This window comes from Triticum urartu, chromosome 2 (genome assembly GCF_003073215.2).
Source record: "Triticum urartu cultivar G1812 chromosome 2, Tu2.1, whole genome shotgun sequence".
Classification (NCBI taxonomy): Eukaryota; Viridiplantae; Streptophyta; class Magnoliopsida; order Poales; family Poaceae; genus Triticum; species Triticum urartu.
Genome location: NC_053023.1, coordinates 75,625,366 through 75,652,091, shown reverse-complemented (window position 1 = coordinate 75,652,091; position 26,726 = coordinate 75,625,366).

Below are 26,726 nucleotides of genomic sequence, written 5' to 3'. Positions count from 1 at the left end.
ATTTTGCCCGCGGAGCCGTCCGCGAGCCCCGGCGACTGTGGCCGAGTGGAGCTCACGGACCCTCGCGCGAGACTGGTGCTGGAGAAGATGGAAGCGGACTTGAGGACGGCCAGCATGGCGGCGGCGAAGTTGACCGGCGCGTCGCTGCTGAAGGAGTTCCTGGAGCACCAGCTGGCTCCACTTCGGCAGTACTCACCTCCTACGTGGAGGCCTCATCCGAGCCCCGCGGCCTTGAGTGGCGAAGATTTGGCCACGGTCCTCCAATCTCTGGTCGGGGGCGAGGTGGCAAGGTTGGAGGGCGCTCCCAAGCCCTTGTTCCTTCGCGATAACTGGGAGCAGGTGGTGAAGTCCAGGCCCGTTTTTAACAGGGACGGGATCGTGCCCGTGGCGGCTTCCGAAGGACCGGTGGACGTGCCCTCCGGCGGCTCCAGCAAGGAGGAGGACGAAGAGGAGCAGGGAGAGGGGCCCGACTCTGGGGCGACCGATGGAGAGTCGAGGGCTCCCCTCCCCCGGCGCAGGCCCCGCAGCCTCCGCCTTTCTTCGAGCGATGATGATGATGAGGATGGAGACAAGCAGGTCGGCGGGAGCTCACCCCCGATCCTGAAGAAGAAAAGGACCGGGTTGATCTCCCGCGGGACTGCCTCTGCCCCGAGGCAGCCCGCAGGCACGCCTCCTGCTTCCGAGGTTGACCCTTCCAGCCGGCTGTCAGGCTTCAAGTTTGGCCGGAGGCTGCTCGAGCTCACCGGCGACGACCCGTAAGTGCTCTCCCCTTGTCTCTACTTCTTGTTCCGCTGCGGAGGCTTGACGTTCACATCTCTTGAACAGGCTGGAGCCCGTGGCGAAGAAGCTAAAGGGGGATCCTGAGGCTTCATCCACGGCGGCGCCTCCGCCTGCGGAGGAGGGTGACTACGGTGCGCGGGCTTCTCCTGCCCAGTCGGCCTTGCGAGGCCTGGTCGAGCTAGCTGGGGCGAGCTTAGCCCCCATGGCCCAAGTGACTCCCGTGGTGCCTTTGCCCACTGCCTCCATCATAGCCGCTGGGGTGCAGCAGGCTCCACCTAAGGACGTTGTGGTGTTGACGTCGCCGCCTTCTTCCTCCGTTCCGTCGGCTGCTGCTCCCTCGGCTCCTCCTGCCGTCCTGGAGCGTGCCGTTGTTGGATTGGACCGGCCGCGGCAGGATCTTCTTGGTGCCGACCCTCGCCTGGTGGCCGGGCTCTTAGAGCTGGCTTCGGGATGGATTCGCTCTGACGCCTCGATCCGGGCGGCGCTGGTTCAAGCCTCGACGGCCTGCGATGAGGATAGGCAGGCCATCCTTGTGACAAAGGCTGCTCGTGACGCAGCCCAGGGGGAGGTGGTTGAAGTCCACGGTCATTGAAAGGCGCTGGAGGACGAGCTGCAAGGCCTACGGGACCAGCTCGCGAAGGAGGTTCGTCTTCGCCAGGAGCAAGAAGAAGGCATGAAGGCTCACGAGGAGGCCGTCGAGGGCCGGGAGGCCAAGCTCAAGAAGCGCCGCGACCGCCTAAGTGCGCTGGGGGAGGAGCTGGAGGCGACGAGGGTCGAGCTGGACAGCAAGGCCAAGGTTCTCGCCGAGGATCGCGTGGCCTTCGCAGACATGGAGAAGAAGGCTCGTGATTTGCTGAAGACGCTCTACGCCTGTGGCCTGGAGAGCCCGCTGGCCAGCGCCGAGGACGGCCCCGCCAAGCTGCTCCCCTTCCTGGTTTGTGCCCTTGAGGATGTCACCCTTGGCCTTGGCCCCACGGCCAAGGCCGAGGCGCGTGTCCTGTCTTCTGCTGCGCTAACGCGGGTCTTCACCCACATCTACCTTCGCGACCCCAGCGTCGACCTTGACGGCCCGCTGGAGCCAGTAAGCGGCGAGGGTGCTGCCGCCGCTGCCGAGGCCGTGAAGGGCCGCGCGGAAGCTCTGCTGGGGAAGTTCCAGGCCTTCAGTTCCAAGCCGAAGCAGGGTGCTTCCGATTCTGCCGCTCCATGAGGCGAGGCCACCCGCGCTGCTCCACCGCCGCCAAGTCACCCGTTGCTGCTCCTGCCCTATTTTTAATTCCTGCATCATGCATCATGCCTCGGGGAGGCGTTTAAACTTGCATTTGGTATTTTGACAACAGTATGGACTGTAATATTTGTTTTTAAGTCCTTTGAATTTTATGCCTTCCCTCCCTACTTGCTTGTGTTCTACGCCGGCAGAGCCCGGCCCCGCGCGTACCTCACCCAGCATTAGCCCCGACCGGAAACCAGGACGGGACCAAAGGAGTGAGGGCCTACGGAGCCAGTTAGGCTCCTGAGTCGTGATGCTCAGGAGTCCCCCTTAGTGCACGAACAACAAGTAGGGAGGTGTGATGTTGGTGAATCTTCCGTTCTATGTCTGCAGAGCCCGACTCCGCGCGTACCTCACCCAGCATTAGCCCCGACCGGAAACCAGGACGGGACCAAAGGAGTGAGGGGCTACAGAGCCAGTTAGGCTCCTGAGTCACGGTGCTCAGGAGTCCCCCTTGACGCGCAAATAGCATGTGATTAGGTGAGATGCGAGTGGGACCACCGTTCTACGTCTGCAGAGCCCGGCCCCGCGCGTGCCTCACCCAGCATAGCCTTTCGGAACTAAGGAGTGAGGGGCTATGGGACCAGTTAGGCCCCTGAGTCGCGATGCTCAGGAGTCCCCCTTGACGCTCAAAAGGCCTTCATACCTTGGCACCGCTCGGGGAGGGGCGCGCGACGAACCAGGCCCGAGGGGCCTGGCTGGGTGGCATACGTCCGGGCGTGACCCAGGCGCAGCCCCCGTGCCCAGCCCCCTCGCGCGGCGCTCCCGAGGGGAGGCGTTGCGATGAGGCTAGACACTGAGCTCTGGGCTCCCTGAGGTTGATGCGGCCCGAGGGCCACCCTCAGTTGTTTATCACCAGCGCGGAGCATAGCGCTTTCGTATGTGTACGGGCATAGCCACTCCTCGGCAGTGTCGTCAGCCAGCGCCGAGCATGGTGCTTCCACTGGTACGTGGGAGGGGGCTCCCCTCCGGGAGGAGCCCCCGGGGCGTGTACAGCCCCGCCCTGACACGTGGCCGGCACGGTAGGGCTAGGTGAGGTGTATCTGGGCACCCGTGAGCTAGCGCGGGACTCACGGGGCCCTACCTCTAGGCGGGTTGCGCCTGGCACTGGGCCTTATCTTGAGCTGTGTTCCTGCAAACTTGGTTAGATGCCGGCACTCTACGTCCACGGGTCCCGGCCCTCGAGCTTGTCTCAGCCGTCGCTGGTATGCCAGGTCGCGATGTCGTGGACATGACCAGAGGGTGAGGGCTGGAGAGCCAGTAAGAGCCCTGAGTCGCGATGCTCAGGTACCCCCCCCCTTTAACATGCAAGTGGTCGACATGGAGAAGAAAAGGTGCCGTGGACAGGCATCAAGTAATCATGCATGATGGGCGAATGCATAACTGGAAATAAACGCTAGGGAGGTACATGCCACTGGGCCTGGCCCGAGCGACTTGGGGATGATGCAGCCCGAGGGGTGCCCCCAACAAGGCAAGCTAACGACATAAAAATAGCAAGGGGTACATACCGCAGGGACAGACCCACGCGGCCTGGGAACGATGCAGCCCTGGGAGGGCGCTCCCAGCTGAAAATGAAACTTGTAAGATGTCACCTGAGGGTGTCGAGGGCGAAGGGGCGTCGGTGCAGCAGACTCGAGAGGCTGCGGGAGCCGATCCTCACGAGCCCCCCAGGCCCAGGGGTCTCGGGAGGCCCCGGGGGCACTGGTAGTCCTTCACGAGTCATCTCCATCTCCGCTAGGGCTGCGGAACGCCTGCCTTCTTGAGCCTCCATGATGATCCTCATGAGGCGCTGGCGCGCAGCAACCGCTCTCGGCGGGCCGTAAGGCATGCGAACGTAGCTGTAGGGCGGACCCCGGCAGTGCCCCACTGGCGAGGGCCAGAGGCGCTCCATGGTAGCGACTTGGTTGAGCCCTGGTACATCGACGCAGACGCGCAGCCCACCATCCTCACCTGGATGGGGAGCCGCAACCGGTAGACGGCGGCAACCTCTCATGATCCTTGATCCCTGTAGTTCTTGAATGGTTCTATCGGCGAACTCCTGCGGGTCTGATCCTCCTTGCCTTGCTCCTTCTTGCGGCAAACGCGCTTCGAAACACGCCTCCACGTGGTGCCCAAGAGCCTCCCTCATGACCCCTGCCATGTCGGTGGCCCTCCAGGGGAGAGCCCCTGAGCCGTGCCTGAGGAGGGCGCCGAGCGCGCTTCCCTATGCAATGGAAGGGGGTTCCCCCTGGGCAGACGCGGGCCCTGAGGGGCCTGCCTCCCGAGGGGCCGGTCCGGATGATGCCTTCTTCTTCTTGGGGGTGGTCTCGGGAAGCCTCCTGCTTCCGTGACCCGGGTTTTCCAGTGACGCGGCCTGAAAGGCCCGCTCCAGGGAACATACTGCATCCCTCTCTTCACAGGGCACCGTGATGACTCCGCCACTCCCTGGCATCTTGAGGACGTTGTAGCCATGGTGAGTTACGGCCATGAACTTGGCCAGCGCTGGGTACCCGAGGATGGCGTTGTACGGCAGGCGGATGTGGGCAACGTCGAAGTCGATGAGCTCGGTGCGGTAGTTGTCTCGCGCCCCGAAGGTGACAGGGAGGCGGACCTGCCCAATCGGGATCGTGGAACCGTCGGTGATTTCGGAGAAGGGCTTGGTTGGCTGAAGCTGGTCGTAGGGCACTTGGAGATTGTTGAACGTTTCCACGGACAGGACGTTGAGTCCCGCCCCACCATCGATGAGGGTCTTGCTGACCAGTACATTGCTGATGACTGGGGAGTAGAGCATCGGGAGGACGCCAGCGGTGGCTGCACACTTGAGTTGATCCGCTGAGCTGAATGTGATGGCGCACGCCGACCACCTGAGAGGGCGCGTTGCTTCGAGCCTGGGGAGGGCTGCGTTCACCTCATGGGCAAACTGCTTGAAGATGCGTTGGGAGGCTGGGGCTTGAGCTCTGCCCAGGATGCAGGCGATCGCGCGCGGCTCCTGGAAGCCCCCAGCCCCCTCGTCTTGATGGCGGTCCTCATTCCTCCTTGGCTGAGGCGGCAGTGGAGGGAGGTATGCGTTGCCTTGCGGGCGATCCTCACGAGGCTGATCCCTCCAGTCCCCCTCGCGAGGCAGGTCTCGCCAGCGATCCTCGCGAGGCTGATCGCGCCACCCTTGGCGCGGGCCACGGTCTTCCCAGCGTCCTGCGTTTCTTCCTCCTCCTCGGCCGTAGCCCTGATCGGCGCGATCGGGATGACGGCCGATCCTTCCTTCCCGCACGGCGCGGAGTTCTTGGCATTCGTTGGTGTTGTGGGTGTGGAGGTCGTGGTACACACAGTGCCGGCTGCCCCTGGAGGAGTCGGGCAGATCTTTGCCCCGCTTGGTGTCTGGTTCTGCTACGAGCACGGCAGCCCCCTTGCGCTTCACGTCCTTGGCCTTGGGCTTCTTCTCTTCTGGGTCTGCGGCAGGCAGCTCGAGAAGGGAGAGGCGTCCCTCCTCAGCCCTGGCGCACATGGTTGCCAAGTTGAACAGCTCCAGGGAGGTGCACAGGTCTTCATGCATCGCCAGCTCCTCCTTCATCTTGACGTCGCGCACGCCATTAGAGAAGGCCGAGATGATGGCCTCCTCGGACACCTTGGGGATCTTGAGGCGCGCGCTGTTGAAGCGCTGGATGTACTTTTGCAGGGTCTCTCCAGGTTGTTGCTTGATGCGGCGCATGTCGCTCAGGGCGGGCGGCCGGTCGCGAGTACCTTGGAAGTTGGCGATGAAGCGGGTGCGCATCTGGTCCCAGGAAGAGATCGTGCCTGGAGCTAGATTCAGGAGCCAGGTGCGAGCTCCTTCCTTGAGCGCCATGGGGAACCAGTTCGCCATAACCTTTTCGTCCCCGCTGGCAGCTTCGATGCCCAGCTCGTAGAGCTGGAGGAACTTTGCAGGGTCAGTCGTGCCGTCGTAACGTGGAGGCAGGTCTGGCTTGAACTTGCCGGGCCACGCGACGCTTCGCAGCTCGGTGGTGTAGGCTCGGCAGCCTGCGGTGGCCATGAAAGGCCTCAGCTAGGGGAGAGCTTGGTCTTGAGGGTTCCCTCATGCTGTAGCTAGGAGCAGTGCGGGGTCTTGGCGTGCCGGAGCTGGTGCAGGTTCGCGGCGCGCCGGAGCAGGGAGCGACCGGGCGGCTCCTTGCGGGCGAGGGATCTCTTGGCAGCTCCGTTCTTCCTGCGCTAGCGCCTGACGGAGCGGTTTCCGCCCAGGGGCCACGCGCCTTGGGGCTACGGTGTCTTCTTGGAGAGGAGGCGGCTGGTACACCTCCGGGGCTTCGTTGCCCACGCGAGGCGGGGTGTGGCGCAGAGGAGCGAACGGCGCGGGAGAGCCCCCTGCGGCGCGGCCAAGCTCGGCGACGCGGTCGAGCCACTCCTCGTAGACGTCGTCAACGGGACAGTAGCGCAGGAGCTCGTTTGCCGCGAGGAGCGCAGCTCGAGCCTCCATGGGTGCGCGGAGCACACGGGACGAAGAACCAATGGGCGCGAGCGACGGAGTAGCAGTGTGGCCGTCTTGCCGCACGGAGGGATGCTGGGACGACGCTTGCTGCTAGCCCCCCACCAGGCCGGTGGCGGCATTGACGGCGGGCGATGGGGAACGACGAGGACGGCCGCCGACGGGCGCCATCTGGGCGACGCGAGAAGCGATGGCGGCCCGGCGCTCGGCGCGAGCCCGACGTGCGTCGGACATGGATGCGATGGTCGGAGGAGAGCGGGGTGGTGGACGACGAATTCCGGCGCACCCCTACCTGGCGCGCCAAATGTCAGATCTCGGGTTCCGGCAGACCCTTAAGGTTCGAACACTGGGGTGCGCGCGAGATTACGCCTTCTACCTCCCCGTCTCGCAAAGATCTAAAACTACTGAAAGAACTACGCAAGAGACACTAGATTTATACTGGTTCGGGCCACCGTTGTGGTGTAATACCCTACTCCACTGTGTGGTTGGTGGATTGCCTCCTGAGGCTGGTGATGATGAACAATACAAGGAAGAACAGCCTCATGAGGGTCTGTTCCTGTCTGGGGCGATGAACTGCTAGGAGGAGTTCTGTCACCCTTCTCTCTCTCCCTCTCTCTTTCGCTCCCCTTTTCTACTCGAACCGAACGAATGAACCTAACCGAACCGAACCCGACCGAACCGAACCCAACCCAACCCCCTTGCCGTGTGGGTGGCTGATCCTATTTATAGGGGCCCTGGTACTCTTCCCAAGTATCGAGCGGTAAGGGAGCCAACAATGGCGGGCTAATTTGAAGGGGGACAGCAAGCATCAACTATCCTGACAAAAGCAGTCTTCGCCTGCGCAAAGCTCTGGTGATGACGCCGTCCTGGGCTCCACGGTGACCTCCATATCGTAGTCCTCCTGGTCTTGGTCTTGTTGCACCGAAATGGAAACCTTTGCCGGATGCCCCGGTACTCCACGGCTGCGCTTGCCCCCTTTGCACCAAAGAGGAAAGAAGGACGCTGCGCGCGCTGGCGCCCGCCTGGCGCCCTGAGTCGTCATGGCTTGCGTCACGGGCACCTCGCGAGGTACTCTGCCTTGACTCTCCGCCTCCACGCGAGCCAGCCTGACGAGGCCGTGCCTGAGGAAGTTCCGTGTCGTCCGCCTCGCGAGGCTTGGCCCGTCGCGAGGGTCTTGAGTCTTGTGCTGATGAAGATGGGCCATGTTGGGCCTCCTTTGAGCCACGCCGCAGGCCGCAGGCAGGCAAGTCTGGGGACCCCCGTTCCCAGAACGCCGACACCGTTTCCGGCAATCTTTATATCGATTTTGACATAAATCATCTCATCTTTCCAGCGGCACACTTGCTTTGCCAAGTTGATGCCTTGATCTTTCTTTTCCTTCCGGAGCACGCATATGCATTGCATATCACATCTCGCATATCATGCCATATTTTGCATCATGTTGCTTATGCATTGCACCGTGATTGATTGTTGGTCCTTTGCTTGTGTTCTTGCTTTGGGTAGTGCCGGGAGACGAGTACGTGATCGAGGAACCTGTTGAGTATGCTAACGAGGATCAAGCTTTCGTCAACTCTGAGAACTTTGCAGGCAAGATGACCATACCCTCGAAATCACTTCTATCTTTGCTTGCTAGTTGTTTGCTCTATTGCTATGTCGCGCTACCTACCACTTGCTTTATCATGCCTCCCATATTGCCATGTCAAGCCTCTAACCCACTTTTCCTAGCAAACCGCTGTTTGGCTATGTTACCGCTTTGCTCAGCCCCACTTATAGTGTTTCTAGTTGCAGGTGAAGTTGAAGTTTGTTCCTTGTTGGAACATGGATATTGTTGGGATATCATTATTATCTCTTATTTACTTTAATGCATCTATATACTTGGTAAAGGGTGGAAGGCTCGGCCTTATGCCTGGTGCTTTGTTCCACTCTTGCCGCCTTAGTTTCTGTCATACCGGTGTTATGTTCCTTGATTTTGTGTTCCTTACGCGGTTGGGTGATAATGGGAACCCCTTGACAGTTCACCTTGAATAAAACTCCTCCAGCAAGGCCCAACCTTGGTTTACCATTTGCCACCTAAGCCTTTTCCCTTGGGTTCCGCAGATTCAAGGGTCATCTTTATTTTAAACCCCCGGGCCAGTGCTCCTCTGAGTGTTGGTCCAAACTAGAGCACCGTGCGGGACTGTCCCTTGGCAACTTGGGTTATGTTGGTAACTGTATGCTTAGCTTATCCGGTGTGCCCTAAGAACGAGATATGTGCAGCTCCTATCGGGATTTGTCGGCACAGTCGGGTGGTCTTGCTGGTCTTGTCGAAATGTCTGTAACCGGGATTCCGAGTCTGATCGGGTCTTCCTGGGAGAAGGAATATCCTTCGTTGATCGTGAGAGCTTGTGATGGGCTAAGTTGGACACCCCTGCAGGGTTTTGAACTTTCGAAAGCCATGCCCGCGGTTATGGGAAGATGGGAATTTGTTAATATCCGGTTGTAGAGAACTTGACCATAACTCAATTAAAATGAATCAACCGCGTGTGTAGCCGTGATGGTCTCTTTTCGGCGGAATCCGGGAAGAGAACACGGTCTCGTGTTATGCTTGAACGTAAGTAGCTTCAGGATCACTTGTTGATCACTATTAGCTTCTCGACCGTGCTTTGCTTCTCTTCTCGCTCTCATTTTCTTAAGTTAGCCACCATATAAGCTTAGTGCTTTGCTGCAGCTCCACCTCACTACCCTTTTCCTACCCTTAAGCTTAAATAGTCTTGATCTCGCGGGTGTGAGATTGCTGAGTCCCCGTGACTCACAGATACTTCCAAACAGATGCAGGTGCCGATGATGCCAGTGCAGGGGACGCTACCGAACTCAAGTGGGAGTTCGACGAGGATTGTGGCCGTTACTATGTTTCTTTTCCGGGTGATCATTAGAGGAGCCCAGTTGGGACGATCGGGGATCTAGCATTTGGGGTGGTCTTTCTTTATTTTGGTTCCGTAGTCAGACCTTGATTGTATTCTGGATGATGTATGATATATTTATGTATTGTATGAAGTGGCGATTGTAAGCCGACTCTTTATCCCTTTCTTATTCAGTACATGGGATGTGTAAAGATTACCCCTCTTGCGACAGACCTATCATGCAGCTATGCCTTAAGTCGTGCCCCGACAAGTGGGAGATATAGCCGCATTGTGGGTGTTACAATAAACTCTATTACAAGCCATAGATTTATCAAAATAAGCAAACAACACACGAAAAACATAATCTGTCAAAAACAGAACAGTCTGTAGTAATCTGTAGGTTTCAAATACTTCTGGAACCCCAAAAATTTTAAATTAAATTGCTGGACGTGAGGAATTTATCTATTAATCATCTGAAAAAAGAATTAGCTAAATAGTTCCCTCCAGTAAAAAAAGGACAGCAAATCTCGTGAGCACTAAATTTTCTATTTTTTACAGCAAGATCGCAAAGACTTTCCCCAAGTCTTCCCAAAGGTTCTACTTGGCACAAACACTAATAAAAAGCATAAAACCACATCTAAACAGAGGCTAGATGAATTATTTATTATTAAACAGAACCAAAAAGCAAAGAACAAAAATAAAATTGGGTTGCCTCCCAACAAGCGTTGTTGTTTAACGCCCCTGGCTAGGCATAAAAGCAAGGATAGATCTAGGTATTGTCATCTTTGGTATGCAATTATTCAATAAAACACTTATAACCCTTAGGAGTTTCCTTATTTCTATTAATGATTAAACTTTTAGGCAAAAATCTAGAAATTCATTTGTAGCAAAAGGTTCCTTAATGATTGCGAGAAAGTTGGGGTGAACACTTATGGATTTGAGATCCGCATTTTCCTTACTAGAAGTTTCACCCTTATTTTTAGGAACATACATAAGTTTGGCAACTTTGGTAGGAGGGTTTGAAGTATTTCTTAATGGCAGAAAAAGTGGACCCCAAGTTGGTAATAATACCCTCAAGTTTATCAATTCTAGTGGAATCTTGGTCTATTCTTTCATTGACTATGGGTTATTTTTCTTTAAAAAAATTCAGAGTAACTCCTACCTTAGATCCATATTGGGTAATTTGGTTGTGGATCTTTTTATCCAAATTATCAATCAATTCCACAGTGGCAACTTTATTTTCAATAATATCGAGCATTTGCATAACATGTTCCAAAGTTAACATAGTTCCATTAACCAAGAGACGTGGTGTGCCAAACAAATCTATCATAGCATTATAAGAATATATCTATTTAAGAAATTTCCTCCGGTAATGGTATCAAGAATATATCTATTCCAAGGAATGATGCCTACATAAAAATTGCGAAGAAGAACGGAAGTAGATTGCTTCCTAGTAGATCTATTTTGCGCATTGCAAATTATGTACCAAGCATCTTTTAGATTTTCTCCCTCCCTTTGTTTAAAATTAAGGACCTCATTCTCGGGAGACAAAGGAGTAGATAAAGGACTAGCCATAACGACGAAGCAAACGAAAGAAAAAGCTAACAGAAAAAGAGGGTGAATAAAACGGCAAGGGTGAAGTGGGGGAGAGGCAAACGAGAGGCAAATTGCAAATAATGTAATGCGAGGGATAAGATTTTATGATGGGTACTTGGTATGTCTTGACTTGTGCGTAGACTCCCCGGCAATAGCGCCAGAAATCCTTCTTGCTACCTCTTGAGCACTGCGTTGGTTTTCCCTTGAAGAGGAAAGGGTGATGCAGCAAAGTAGCGCAAGTATTTCCCTCAGTTTTTGAGAACCAAGGTATCAATCCAGTAGGAGGCCACATGCAAGTCCCTCGTACGTACACAAACAAGTAAGAACCTCGCAACCAACGTGATAAAGGGGTTGTCAATCCCTTCACGGTCACTTACGAGAGTGAGACCTGATAGAGATGATAAAATAATATTTTTTGTATTTTTATGATAAAGATTAAAAGTAAAGATTGCAAAATAAAAGGTAGTAGCAATAGCTTGTTGACAGAAGATTAATATGATGGAGAATAGACCCGGGGGCCATAGGTTTCACTAGTGGCTTCTCTCAAGATAGCATAAGTATTACGGTGGGTGAACAAATTACTGTCGAGCAATTGATAGAAAAGTGAATAATTATGAGAATATCTAGGCATGATCATATATATAGTCATCACGTCCGTGACAAGTAGACCGACTCCTGTCTGCATCTACTACTATTACTCCACACATCGACCGCTATCCAGCATGCATATAGAGTATTAAGTTCATAAGAATAGAGTAACGCATTAGGTAAGATGACATGATGTAGAGGGATAAACTCAAGCAATATGATATAAACCCCATCTTTTTATCCTCGATGGCAACAATACAATACGTGTCGTTTCCCTTTCTGTCACTGGGATCGAGCACTGCAAGATTGAACCCAAAGCTAAGCACTTCTCCCATTATAAGAAAGATCAATCTAGTAGGCCAAACCAAACTGATAATTCGGAGAGACTTGCAAAGATAACCAATCATGCATAAACGATTTCAGAGAAGAATCAAATATTGTTCATAGATAGATTTGATCATAAACCCACAATTCATCGGATCTCGACAAACACACCGCAAAAAGAGTTACATCGAATAGATCTCCAAGAAGATCAAGGAGAACATTGTATTGAGATCCAAAGAGAGAGAAGAAGTCATCTAGCTAATAACTATGGACCCGAAGGTCTGAAGTAAACTACTCACACATCATTGGAGGGGCCATGGAGTTTATGTAGGGGCCCTCCGTGATCGATGCCCCCTCCGGCGGAGCTTCGGAAAAGGCCCCAAGATGGGATCTCTTGGGTACAGAAGGTTGTGGCGGTGGAAATAGGGTTTCATGGTGCTCCTAGATGTTTTCAGGGTATATGAGTATATATAGGAGGATGAAGTAGGTCGGATGAGCCATGAGGGGCCCACGAGGGGGGAGGGTGCGCCTAGGGGAGTAGGCGCGCCCCCCTACCTCGTGGACTCCTCGTTTGTTTCTTGACGTCCACTCCAAGTCCTCTGGATCACGTTTGTTCCAAAAATCACATTCCCGAAGGTTTCATTCCGTTTGGATTCCGTTTGATATTCCTTTTCTGCGAAACACTGAAATAGGCAAAAAAACAACAATTTGCACTGGGCCTTGGGTTAACAGGTTATTCCCAAAAATAATATAAAAGTGTAACATAAAGCCCATAAACATCCAAAATAGATAATATAATAGCATGGAACAATAAAAAATTATAGATACGTTGGAGACATATCACACACACAACCGTAGAGAACATAATATTGCACGAGTCCAATCTGCTGACAATTTTTTGTAACGTGACATCACGTTTACCCGGTCATTATTTCGAACCGTTTCTTGTCCCACCGTTCCATGTTTTGACGTGTGGTTTTTATTGGCACGTCTTGTCGAAGCAGAGATCGTGTCCCCTTATTGCGGGATTCTTATCAATACGAGCGTGGATAACCCAACTGTTCCATTGGTATGATTCCTTAGGAATAGGCAGGTTCTCAGGCTTAGGTGGAGGCATTCGATATCCATCGCCTTTATAAAGGAGCCAAGGGCCGCCTTGTTTTGCGCCAACCTTTTCCTTAGCCCTTCCAACTTCGAGTTCTTGCACCCAAGGCTCGACTTCATCGCTTCAAGCTTCCCAATCATGTCCGGACCCAGCCCACAGGGCCGATGGGTGGCCTCCTCTGTTACAGACTAGATGTTTATGATATCTGACCGTAGAGATCCCCTACAGGCTCCCTACTCGAGGACAGGTTATTCCTACTCCTAGATCCGGCGAGAGGGTCGTATTCATCTCCCACTTCCTCCGAGGGCTAGGATTCTCTCTTCACCCCTTCGTCCGGGGGCTCATGTTTTACTACGGACTAGATTTTCGTGATGTAGCCCCAGATTCTTTCCTTTACATCTCGACGTTCATTGTCACGTGCGAGGCCTTTCTCCGCATTCCCCCACACTTCGGCTTATGGCTCAAGACCTTTAGTGTGAAGCCAAAGGTAGTCGACAGGGAACAAGCGGAGTGCAGAGGTGCTATAGTGAGCAAACTTATCAATGCTCCCTGGCCAAAAGGCTCTTTCACCGAAACTCCTGACCTATGGCAGCGGGAGTGGTTTTATGTCACTGAACCCCGCGGTACCAAGTGGGCGGCTATACCTGCGTTCCGATCTGGCCCTCCTCTATAGCTTGCATCATGGATTAATAAAGGACTAGACTGGGGATCAATTGATGAAGTGCAGACTCCACAGAGCCGCATCCGGAGCCTCCTTGAGAAGGACATCAGTCTTATCAGCGTGGTTCAAGTAATGCTGGTCCACCGGGTTCTGCCGTGCCAGCGATGGCCTCTCCGTATGTGGGAGTTTAATCCGGAAGGACCATGGACCCTCCAAGACTTCTTTGGTATTACGCACAAAGGAATGTGGAAACTGTTTTTCGGGAAACGAAAACAGTGGCCGGACACCACCAAGGATATCGGCCTCGACCGCAACCATCTGGATACCTCGGCAAGCGCTCTATTTCTGAACAATATTTCAGCAATGTATGCCGTAGTGCGACACTGATCACACTATCCTCCACTAGGGCTCGATAAAGAAAGAAGAGTGAATCAGGTGTTCGTCCCCCCTTCCCGAAGACTCAGCGGATTCCGTATTAACAAGGATGCTGGCCCCGGCACCGTACCAGATGCCTGTGAAGGAGGACAAGACGAAGAGCGGGAGGACCAAAGGTGGCCTCCATCTCAAAGATATATCAGATGTTGTGTCCGGGGAGATGAAAATCCCATCGCTTGAAGACAAAAGTAAAGGAGAAGCCAACATTCATTCTCCCCATGGTAAGAAAAGGGCCGTCTCCGAAGATTGGGAGGAAAAGGCTCCCAAGCGAGGCAAGATGCCCCTGTCGGGCAGCTCGGGCTTGGAGGACGACGTTATCGCGTAGTCCCTCAGCGAGGACAAGCCTAAATCGTAAGCGAACAAGGGTGTTTTACACATACCCCGTTCCTCTCTTGTGACCAGGGTAACACCTAGAATGTATGTTTTTGCAGCTCGGCACACAATCTTCCTCAACAATCCTCTTCTTTAGGGGATCTTCTCCTGAAGATGATGGAAAGCGAGATGCCTCCACCATTCTCCTCACCCAATAGGGTGGACGACTTCGAGGTGTCGTCCCGGAGGGTCTCTCCTGATCAACAAGTGATGCGAGGGATGATGAAAACACTAACCGAAGGTGATACTTTGGTAGCCCAGGGTCCGGGGGCCAACAATAAAGGCACCGGACTGTCCGGCTCTCAGCCGGAGACAACTCTAGGGGCGACTGAACAAATCCCTTCGAAGAGAGGCCGTGCTGCTACAGCAGCTTCCGGAATCCCGAAGCGCCGAATATATTGACAACATGCTGCGACAGGCGTCCGTCTCCGAGGACCATCGTACCTTGATGGGTACGGTGGTTGAAAAGGTCCTGTCCGCAAAAAGCGGATTGAATGAGGCCTTCACGAGCCTACTAAGAGGCTTCGAGGTTTGTGCTGTAATGCTTTGGATTGTGTTTTATTCACAAAGTACTCGTGTGTATAGATAGTAGCCCCTGAGACTCTGATTGGCTTTCCAAGGGAGGTGATTAGAGGATCAAAAAGATATGTCCAGGAAATAATCTGACTACTTGGAACACAGGCTATTACCCCCCCCCCCCCCGGGCTACTACCCGATCCACAGAGGTTGCAGATCTGCAGCGGAAGATTGATGAGGCGGATGATGACATCACGCTTATCAACGGGCGGCTTGACGAGGCGCAAGGTATGTTTTTGGGGCAGTCAGTATATGTATGTATGATAATATATGCACGAAGATAGAATTGTATACTGAGACGCGCATAACTGCAGATGGTGCTGCCGCGGTGGAGGCCCTTCGGGCTGAACTTGCTCTAGCCAAGGAGAAAGCCCGGATGAGCAATTTGGCTGCCAATAAGGCAGCTGATGAATTAAAAACCGAACAGGCTGCTCGGCGCTAGTGTGAGGAGAGAATTTATGTCATGGCGCGCGAGCTAGAGGAAACCACTGTCCAGTGCGAATTCCTCGAGAGGTATAATAAAGCCAAAACGGTCGATCTCGACAAGAGGCGAGAGAAGCACGGTCCGAGTCTAGAGCGGCTCGGGAGGAGATCCGGCAAGCTTGGGAGATAGCGGCTGGTAAGCCTTTCTTGTTACAAACTAAATTCGGTAATCCTAAGTATTCCCCACTTAATCAGATGTGGAGCTCGCCAGACGCATTCTTGGACCTGCCGAAGAGTACCTCCGATGCGGCGCGATTTTACCAAGCGCGGGAAGGGTGTGCCATGGAGAAGCTTTTTTGGTCACAGTTCGGCGCGCCAAAGCACCCGCTGTTACTAAATGAACAGATGGCCCAGTGGACCGAGCTCCATAGGATATCCGGTTCTGGCATGAAGGACGTCATAGTTCGACTGTGGCCTACTGAGCCCATTCTGAATAGTTACTTCGGTTTGGTGCAGCGGCTTGTGGATGCGGTGCCGCGTATCGACGCCGTTAAGCGTTCAATGTGCATTGAAGGTGCACGGATGGCCTTTGCCCGTGTCAAAACATACTGGGTGAAGATGAAGGCCACCGACATTGCAGCGAGGAGTCCCCTCAAGGGTAAGGACGATCACGCACCTGAACATTATTTCGAGGACGTCTTAGTGGGTGCCTGCTTGATAGAGGGTCAGTGCTCGAAAGATATGATATTCGAATGAAATGTATTGAAATTGTAAAAGACAATATTATGATAGTATTATGATATTTTCTTAAAAGCTTTTGGTTCCTACTATCCGTCCGTTTTGGTATAATCTGAAAGTTTTCCAGTCGTTGGCTTCAACCCCCTCGTAGAAAATACGGGGGTGTTCGGAAAAGCACTTGATCACTCTTAACCCAACGTCTTGGTCCATGAAGGAGGTGTCAATGCGGTGAATGAGGCAATCGGACTATAGGGCGTTAACACTTCCACTTAGCCATAGGAGTTTTATGGTGGGTCTACGATATAAACCCTGGTATGTACGCGGTTATCCCAATGTGGTGTGTTTACATGTATGACCTGAAGAAAGGTCCTTTGCGTAATACTGGGGGAATCACAAAAGATTCTGATAAGTCATTGAGTGGTTGACCATCTCTCGCCGCATCATGACAGTCAGTTTTCGGCTTTCTCTACTAAGGTGTTTGACCAGATGAACCAGAAACACAATCGTAGTTCTCCCTTTACTACCTTAGCCGGTGGAGCGGAACATAAGGTAGCAAGCACAAGATCCGGGCAACCCAACTATTGACCTAGGACATGATTCGGAGCTGATGCATATAAGGCCAAACTCGCGACGCCGAAGTATGCTATAAAGTTGTTCGGACTTGTTGGCAATTTATTTTGTTCCCATATCGAGCCCCTGGCGAGTTATGTCGGGGCGTGTGAAATAACACGAGGAGCAAAATACAGCTTTTTAGAGAAAAGTGAATACTGGATACAGATTATATTCACTAGAACCTGAATGATATGCCAATCGTTGTTTTTTATATAATAACGCCATGAGCCCGGCTATTTGACATGCCAAGGGTCGACGGCTGAGGTAGAAGGCACCTTATAGGCTCGCAAAATAGAGAGTGTGGTCTACAAAAAGTTGTTTTGGACCTCTTGTCGCACGTCTGCGCCGCCTTTCCTCGATGAAGGGGATGCTTAAAGGGAGTAGCTTTTGGATGAATGTACAAACCGGAACTCCGATAGAGTTGGTGAGATGACCAGCCTACGAGTCACTATGGTAAAGGATAATGAAAAAGAAAGAGTAGTGAGAAAAGAAAAGAAGGAGGTAATGGGAGTACTTGTAGGCCTGTCCGTATTGCGCCTCCGCCGATGCCCATGGTATTTTAAGTGCATAGTTATGTATGCGCGGTATAGATTTCGCGGGTGTATGAGGCGGACAGCGGAAGCCGAACTGCTAGTCTACCTCCATAATTGGTCGGTCCTGCTGAATGGAGACCGACAGCTTAATGGCCGACAAGGTATGCGGTTTAATAAGACCGATTTGTACTCCGGCTGGAGGGAACGTAGTATGATCCTCAGTTTGGAGGGAGTGCGTCTCATGCTCCTCTGTAGGGGCGTGTGTCACGTATACCATGTTCACTGTTTTTACCTCAGGGGGAAATTGCTTCTGGCCCCCAGTATTTGGTTGGTGAGTCTGAAGGAAATATGCCCTAGAGGCAATAATAAAGTTGTTATTTATATTTCCTTATATCATGATAAATGTTTATTATTCATGCTAGAATTGTATTAACCGGAAACTTAGTACGTGTGTGAATACATAGACAAACAGAGTGTCACTAGTTTGCCTCTACTTGACTAGCTCGTTGAATCAATGATGCTTATGTTTCCTAACCATAGACATGAGTTGTCATTTGATTAACGGGATCACATCATTATAGAATGATGTGATTGACTTGACCCATCCGTTAGGTTAGAACGATGATTGTTTAGTTTGTTGTTATTGCTTTCTTCATGACTTATACATGTTCCTATGACTATGAGATTATGCTACTCCTGAGTACCAGAGGAACACTTTGTGTGCTACCAAACGTCACAACGTAACTGGGTGATTATAAAGGTGCTCTACAGGTGTCTCTGATGGTACTTGTTGAGTTGGCATAGATCGAGATTAGGATTTGTCACTCCGATTGTCGGAGAGGTATCTCTGGGCCCTCTCGGTAATGCACATCACAATAAGCCTTGTGAGCAATGTAGCTAATGAGTTAGTTACGGGATGTAGCATTATGGAACGAGTAAAGAGACTTGCCGGTAACAAGATTGAACTAGGTATTGAGATACCGACGATCGAATCTCGGGCAACTAACATACCGATGACAAAGGGAACAGTGTATGTTGTTATGCGGTTTGACCGATAAAGATCTTCATAGAATATGTAGGAACGAATCTGAGCATCCAGGTTCCATGTCGGGTGGTTGGTGTGACATATGCCAACGGGTGGCTTATCATTGTGCGAGCCAATAAAACGTCACCGGTGCCTGGAAACAGGATAAGGCGAAGACATGCACGCCGGAGAATCTTACCCAGCTTCAGGGCTCTCCATGGAGATAACACCCCTACTGCTGCTCTGTGGGTCTCCGCATGGTCGCTAGATCAACGGATAGCTACAAGAGGCTCCTTGAGCTGTTCAGTGAAAGGATGAAGAAGGGCAAGGCTAACCTGCTTCTCTTCTCGGTGTGGTGTCTAGAACTACCGAAAAAAGGTCCCCCTGCATGGGTGCCCTACGGGGTTTATATAGGCCTACCCCCCAGGGGTACAATGGTAATCCGGCTAGGCGCGGGCCCCAGCCGTCTGTGTCTACGCTCGTCGGCTTCTCCGCCAACCGATGGGGCCCGCCGACTGGTGGACCCCGCCAGCTGCCGGCCTTCTGGTCGACAGGCCGGTCCCACCGCTCCGGGGTCTTGTCGGAGGCTGGTTACTATTGCCTTGCCTCTAGTGACGAGGGCTTCATCGTGGTAAGCATGGCTACAGTGCCGCCGCCAGGTGGCTCATCACTGTAGCCTTACCTCGTCTTATCTCCTCAATGAGGCGCCTCCTTCGAGGGAGAGAGCTGGCCGGCTATTGGGAGCCGGCCATACCCCAGACCGACTGCGGGAGGCCTGGCCGCCTTTGGGTGTCTCCCTGACTGAGGGGGGCCGCCACCCACGGGTCGTACTGACTGCTCGTCGTGGGCGACGTCATGGTCAGCATGGCAACAGTGCCACGCTGGACGGATGATGGCCGCCCCGTACGGCGTATTGGGGCCATGCGCGCCCCGGGATTCGGGGGTGGTAGGCTTCACTGTAGCCACGCCCCATCTCATCGTCGTTACGTGGGCGCGACTCTGAGGGCACGGTCTTGGCCGCCTGCTGAGGGGCCGGCTTCTTGGAGTCGGCCTTCTCGTGGCCGGCTTCTTGGAGCCGGCCCTCTCGTGGTTTTGTTTCCCAAGGATTCTAGGGCTGGGCCGCCTTCGTGCAGCCGGCTTGAGAGGTAGCCAGCTGGGGGAAGGCGGCCTCACGTCTTGGATGCTTGGAGGCTCGATCGGCCTATAATTTTTCTGAAGAGCCAGGAGGAGCCGGCTAGGCTACCCGTGGTCATTTACTCCGACAGTAGTCCCCGAAGCTGGTTGGGCTCCGAGGCAGAAAAGAGACGAGAAGCTCAATCAGCTTCCTATCTTGAGGAGCCGGAAACTGGGAGCCGGATTTGATTAGGTGCACCGTCTTTAGGGGGTTTTGAAGCTTCAAGGCGGGAACCAGTCGGCGCGCGAGTCTGGCTGTGAGCTGACCGCTCGTCGCCTGCGTGCCACGTGGCACCCGACAGCTGGAGGGGCCTGCCAGCCCACGCGCGCGCCGGAACGCTGCCGCAGTCCGGGGCCCGCCACTACAGGGCCTCGGCCCACGCACAGATCTTCTGCGGCCTGGATGGACCGCGCGCCTCCCAGCGGCGGTTACCGCACGCTGTGAAGGCGCAATAAACACAGGGCGTGGGGGAGTGGGCGCAGTTAATCCCATGTCCCCCCATGCCCTGCCTCCTCGGCTTCGCCGCATGAAGCTATAAGTAGCGGGAGAGGAGGGGAGCGCCAGACGCTCGCACGCTCGCCCTTGTTCCACCCCTTCCTTCTTCTTCTTCCTCCTCTCCGTCGCCACAGCTACCCGCCGCCGCTCGGCTTTCCCGCCAATCTTCTTGGCTCGTCGTTGCTTCGTCGTGGCAGGGTCGCGCGCCTCTCCGTTGCCGCACCTTTCTCGTTGTTGCGCCGTCCCCATGGCGCTGTCACGCTCGTGGGATGGCTCAAACGTCCATGAAAACCACGTCGACTTCCTCCGCCGGACGCGGCGGCTGCCAGGCGCGAACTATGTCCGGGTCCATCTCGCGCCGGAGAGGGAGATCTTGCTGGCACCGGAGGAGGACGAGCGGGTGATCTTCCGCTCGCACTGCCTGCGCGGCTTCGGCTTGCCGGTGAGCGGGTTCTTCCGCTCGTTCCTCGAATTTTATCATCTCCAGCCGCTTCACCTCACGCCAAACGCGGTGATGCTGCTGTCAGCCTTCGTCGCCCTGTGCGAGGCCTTTCTTGGCGTCCTCCCCACCCTCGAACTCTAGGGGCAATTCTTCCAGTGCAAGCTTGGCACTGTCGTCGCGGGTGTGCCCGCCCCTTGCGGTGCCTTCACCGCCATGCGGAGGACGAGCGACAATAATCCGTTTCCGGCCGTTCCGCTGATCCAGTCGGTGAAGCTCTGGCAGAAATCCTACTTCTACGTGAAGAACATCGCTCCGCAAGGTGACTTCGTCAACCTGCCGGCTTACGTAGCCGGCCCGCCAGCTAGGAGGCAGCCCTCATGGTCCTACCGAGCCAGGTCGCTGTCTCAAGGTGGGGCCGCCTCCGTTGCCTAGCTCTGCGTGATGATCCAGTCAGAGGGTCTGACCGGGGCCGACCTGGTGGCCGCCTTCATGGAGCGCCGGGTGCTCCCGCTTCAAGGCCGACCTCACATGATCTGCCAGATGAGCGGCCGTTTCGACCCGTGCCGGCTAAGAACCAAGGAGATGCCTCACGCCGAGGTGTCTTACATGGTGAACTACATTTCCAATTGTAAGCTCACCGAGGAGTGGCAGTACGGCAAGGAGCCGTACTCTCGTGCCAATCCTCCGCCTATGGTAAGTCTCTCTTCTTTTCTTCTTTCCTTGTTGCCGGATTCATGATGGCCGACTCCTGACCAGTCGGCTTGTTTTTGGCAGAATTCCATGCTTCCGCCGGCAACTGGGGCTGCGGGGGTGGAATGCCAGTTCCTCCCCGACCGCACGATGGACGACGTTGACGACCCGGACCTGGGGGCGGCCGCCATGGAAGATGATGTCGCAGGGGAGGGCGGCGAGGCAGGCGGCTGTGGGCTCGGGGCCGCCCTCGAGGACTGGCCGGATGATGTCGAGGCTGAAGTCATTCCGCACCGCCGTCCGGCGCCCGATCATCAAGGCGCGGGCCCATCTGTCGCGCCGGCTGCTCACGGTAGTGCGGAGAAACGCCGGGCCGCGTCGACCCACTTCGGCAGTCGGCCTAAGAAGCCCAAGAGTACCGCGGCGGTGACCAAGCGGGAAGAAGCGGCCGCGAAGGCGGCCCGCTTCCGCAAGGTGGTGAAGCGGTCGCAGGCGGTTTCAGCGTAAGTGTCGTTTTTCTTACGCCTTTCTATTTCTTCTTCGGTTGATATTCTTCTAAGACTTCTTCTTGATTATCAAACAGGGCCCCACTTTCTCTCGAACGGGCCCCTGCCGCCTCCATAGTCGGACCCGCGGGAGGGTCCTCAAGCTCCCGGCGTGTGGATCCCCACACCGATCTCCTAGAGGCGATGGAGCGAAATGTGCGGGAGGCGCGGGAGGAGCGGGAGGCGGAGGAGCGGAGGGCGACTCGGGAGGCGGAGGAGAAGTCGGCGGAGGCGCGAGCCGGCGCGGGTGCCAAGGCCCAGGCGGAGGCCGCGGCCGCGGAGAAGGAGGCGGAGGCCCTGCAAAACCAGCCTCCGTAGCTCGTCATCCCCCTCCATGCCGCGGCTCCTGACATCCCAGTGCCGCCGACGGAGGAGGCCGGCCGCGGCCAGCCGGCGATGGAGAGGGAGGCGGCATCGTCGCCGCCGACTGGAATGGGCCAAGGAGGCCAGCCCGATGCGCCGCTCGTGGAGCCGGCTGGAGGCGAGCCGACTGTTGGGGCGGATCTGGTGGTCTCGTCGCCGTCTCGTCGGCGCGCGGGGAAGGCGACTTTGCCGCCGGATCCGCAAAAAACTGCGGGCGCCAACTCGTCGGCCCAGGACCTGGAAGTGGCCAGCGATAGCTCGTTCGGATGAACGTGGCGGCGCAGGACGTCCGGAACCGGCTTCAGGCCCAAGCTACCGCACTGAAGCAGTATACTCAAGAATTTCTCATGACGCGCACAGTGATCGAGGTGAGTCCTCCCGCTTTTCGTTGATTGCTCCTGATTTCTCCCGTGGGGGCGCGTCAGCGTACCCACTGGGTGTAGTCCTCGAGTTCCGAGTCGGCTGCTGAGCAGGCGGCTTGAAACTTCTTGGTAGACTTCGATTGCCATCTTGTTCTTACTCGCGTCTCTTATCTTATCTGCAGGAGTATCATAACCTCCGTGCAGCTGCCTTCAACTCCCAGGCCCAGGAGTTGAATCAGAAAGCCATTGATCTGACCGAGAGCCGGAGTAAGTGCTTCGTCTTTTGTCTCGAGTGGGGGTGCGTCAGCGCACTCACTGGGTGTAGTCCCCGAGATTCGGGCCGACTGCTGAGCAGTCGGCTCGGATCTTTTCCTGATGACTTCTTTCTTCATAACTGCAGGGGCCAATGCTGACCTGAGGGGCCAGCTAAGTGAAGCCCAGACCGCCCTTCGCGCCAAGGAGGCCGAGTGCGCCGCCCTGGCTCAAGAGCGCGATCGCCTGGCCAAGAAACTGGCCGACCAGGAGGAGAGCCACAAGGCGGCGCTGAAGACGGCGCAGGACAGCGAGGCCGCCCTCAAAGCCGAATATGAGACCGAGGCAGCGAACTGGGCCGAGGCAAGGCATGCGCTGAGTCAAGGCTACAGCCGGGTGGAGGACTTAATCGACGGTAGGCCGCCTTCTTCTTCGTTTCTTTGCCTGCCTCCTGCCATCTGACTCGTCTTTTGACTTTGTGCTACTGCTTTCTTCTTTGTGCAGATTACTTTCCTGGTTACTCTGCTGCCACTACCCAAGCCATCGAGGCCTACCGTGATGCACGATGGCAGGCGGGGGCTGAGATCGCACCGGGTGCCAGCCGGTCACTTGAGGAGCAGCTTCTGGCGCTTCAAGCCCGCCTGCAGCTGGCCCACCGTATGCTCCGCCGTCTTCAGCGCGCTGGGGCACAAGTGTTGGCTGCCCTTTGGCCCGGCGAGGCGGTTCCCCGCACTCCAAGTCGGACCGCCGACTGGCTGGAGGTCGTAGTCAGCCGCTTCGAGGCTTGGAAGGCGTCAGCGGCCCGGTCCAGCGCTGGGCGGGCACTGGAATTCGTCCAAGCCTAGTATCCTGGGCTGAACTTGGACCAGCTGAGCACCTGGCAGCAGGAGGCTAATGAGGAGCTGGAGGCGGTGCGGCCGGCTATCGTCCAGTGCGCCTCGACGATCACCGAGTACATCGACACCAGCGCCCCTGAGGTGGATGATGCCAGCGTCGCTTAGCCAGAGGAGTGGTTCGGGCTGAACCCAGCAGAAGGTGAGGACTCGGCGGAGGAGATTGCCTCCAGTGATGAGGGCGAAGGGGAAGAGGGGGAGGATGGTGAAGACGTTGTGCCAGACAGCGAAGCGACCAGCCCGCCTCACCCTGATCGTGCCTCCAGCAACGATGCTGAGACTCGCCAGCCGGTCACTCCTCCAGCCGGCACTGCCGACTCTACCAACCTGCCCAACTCGCCCGTCGTTCCCTTGGCCTGATCTGCCGTCCTGGCTTTCCTGCTTTTTACTCTTTTGAACAACTTTTATTAAATTTGTGCAGTTCCACCCACTGGGGGTGTATTCAGACTATGTTGAATGCTGGCCTTTCGAAGGTCTTTTGTGTAAATATAATCATGCATGTGTTTGGCTTCCATTCATGTTTGCTTTTCATCCTTTTGGCTTTTTCCTTTGACGCCTTCCCTTGGCCACCGCCTTCCCAGCCGGACAGCTGCTCTGCAGTCTATGGCTGGAGAAGGACTTGGTTGTTTGGGGAAGGCAAGTACTCGAGCTTTCTTAGATTGCAGCAAGGTGAACGGGAAGCCGGCCAGCCGGCTGGCGGGGCGGGAGGCCAGCTCGCGTTATATAAGTTCATTAGTCCTTAGCCGTTTTTCATGTGGGCATCCTTTCCTGCCCTTGGCTCTTCCAATCGGACAGCCGATTCTTCGAGCTGCGACTTTTGGCAAGAGGGGACTTGGGTGCCGGCACACTACTTGTCTGACTGCAGGAAGAACTTTAGATATAACTCGAGGCGGCGAGTCCCCGGGCCGACTAGTCGAACCCAGTGCCGGACGAAAAAAGTGAATGTAGTAACATATTTATAGGCATGATATTCATCATTCATAGATAAAAGAGGATAGTCCCCGAGTGCTCCTCGGGGGACCCTTTGTCTCGTACTTAGTACAAAAGGTAGCGTGGTACATACTACTTTTTAACTATAAAATCTTCGGAGGAGATTGGCGTTCCATGGTCGTTCCGACTCCTTGCCGGAATCATCTCTCTTGCGTGCCTTTGGCTTCTGCGCGTCGATTAGGTAGTAGGAGTCGTTGCCTAATGCTCTGCTCATGATGAAGGGGCCCACCCAAGCGGCCAAGAGCTTGTGCTGGCCGGCTATTCGTTGGATCAGTCGGAGCACAAGATCGCCCTCTTGGAAGGATCTTGGCTTGACCTTCCGGCTGTGGTAGCAGCGCAGACCCTGCTGATAGATGGCGGACCGGCTGAGGGCTAACAGCCGGCCCTCTTCCAGTAGGTCGACGCCGTCTTCGCGTGCTTCCTTGGCCTCCGCCTCCGTGTACATGGTGACCCGAGGTGAGTCGAACTCGATGTCAGTTGGGATGACCGCCTCGGCACCATATACAAGGAAGAAAGGGGTGAAGCCGGTTGACTTGTTTGGGGTAGTGCGCAAACTCCAGAGGACGGCTGGCAGCTCGTCGAGCCAACAGCCGGCCGAACGCTCCAGTGGCACGACAAGTCGGGGCTTGATGCCGGAGAGGATGAGGCCGTTTGCTCGCTCAACCTTGCCGTTTGACTGCGGGTGGGCAATGGACACTAGGTCCAGCCGGATGCCGTGTGTTGCGCAGAAACGTGCCAGTGCTCCCTTTGCAAAATTTGTACCATTGTCGGTGATGATGTTGTGCGGTATGCTGTACCGGGTTGTGATATCTGCGATGAACGTCACGGCAGTCGACCCATTCAGCTTCTTGATCGGCTTTGCTTCAATCCACTTGGTAAATTTGTCCACCGCGACGAGCAGATGTGTCATGCCGCCGCATGCCGTTTTGAATGGCCCCACCATGTCCATCCCCCAGACGGCAAAATGCCAGGTGAGGGGGATGGTTTTGAGTGCAGAAGCCGGCAGGTGTTGCTTGGAACTGAAAACTTGGCACCCTTTGCAGTGTTTGACTAGTTCCTTGGCGTCATCCAAAGCAGTCGGCCAGAAGAATCCATGGCGGAAAGCTTTGGCAACGAGTGATCTTGAGGCCGCGTGGTGGCCGTATTCACCTTGGTGGATGTCCCTGAGGATTTCTATGCCCTTCTCTGGCTCGACGCAGCGCTGGAAGACTCCAGTGACACTGCGCCTAACAAGCTCTCGGTTTACTATTGTGTATGCTCCGGCTCGGCGTTGGACTTGTCTTGCCGAGATCTCGTCAGTTGGCAACTCTCTGTTTACTAAGAAGTTGAGGATGGGCTGGGCCCATGATGGAGCTGCGACTTCTTCTATTGTCAGAACTGCTACTGTGACCAGGGCGGGTGGGCTGGGTGGTGAAGAGTTGGAGTCGGCCACCGCCTGTTCTGTCAGTGCAATCCCCGGGCCGACTGCAGTAGCCCCCAGGCCGAGTTCCGAAGTTCCTGGGCCAGGTGCGATTATGGCAGTCCCCGGGCCGCCTGTTGAAGTTCCCGAGCCGCCTACTTGGTTCCCCAAGTCGGATCCGACTGCGTCGGGGTCAAGCGGCATGAAGATGGAATCAGATTCAGGAGACGGCTTTATAGATGGCTTGAGGAGGCGTTGAAGAGAAACGTCGGCTGGTATAGCTTGCCGGGTGGAGCCTATTCGTGCCAGGGCATCTGCCTGCACGTTGTCGACCCGTGGTACATGAAGGAACTCGCATCCTTCAAAATATCCACTGATTTGCTGAACGAGGAAGCGGTAGCTCGCCATGTTCGCGTCCTTGGCGTCCCAGTCACCAGATGACTGCTGGACCACCAAATCCGAGTTGTCATAGCACAGGATCTGGCGGATGCCGAGCTCTTTGGCTAGCCGGAGCCCGTGTATGAGTGCCTCGTACTCGGCCACATTGTTGGAGGCGGTAAAATAAATTTGCAATGTGTATTTGAGCTTGTCGCCCTTGGGAGAGGTGAGGACGATGCCGGCTCCCAAGCCGGTGTGCATCTTGGACCCATCGAAGTGCATCCGCCAATTGGTGGAGTCGGGGGCCGGTGGCAAGTACTGGGTTTCGGCCCAGTCGACAAGGAAGTCGGCCAGTGCTTGGGACTTAATGGCGG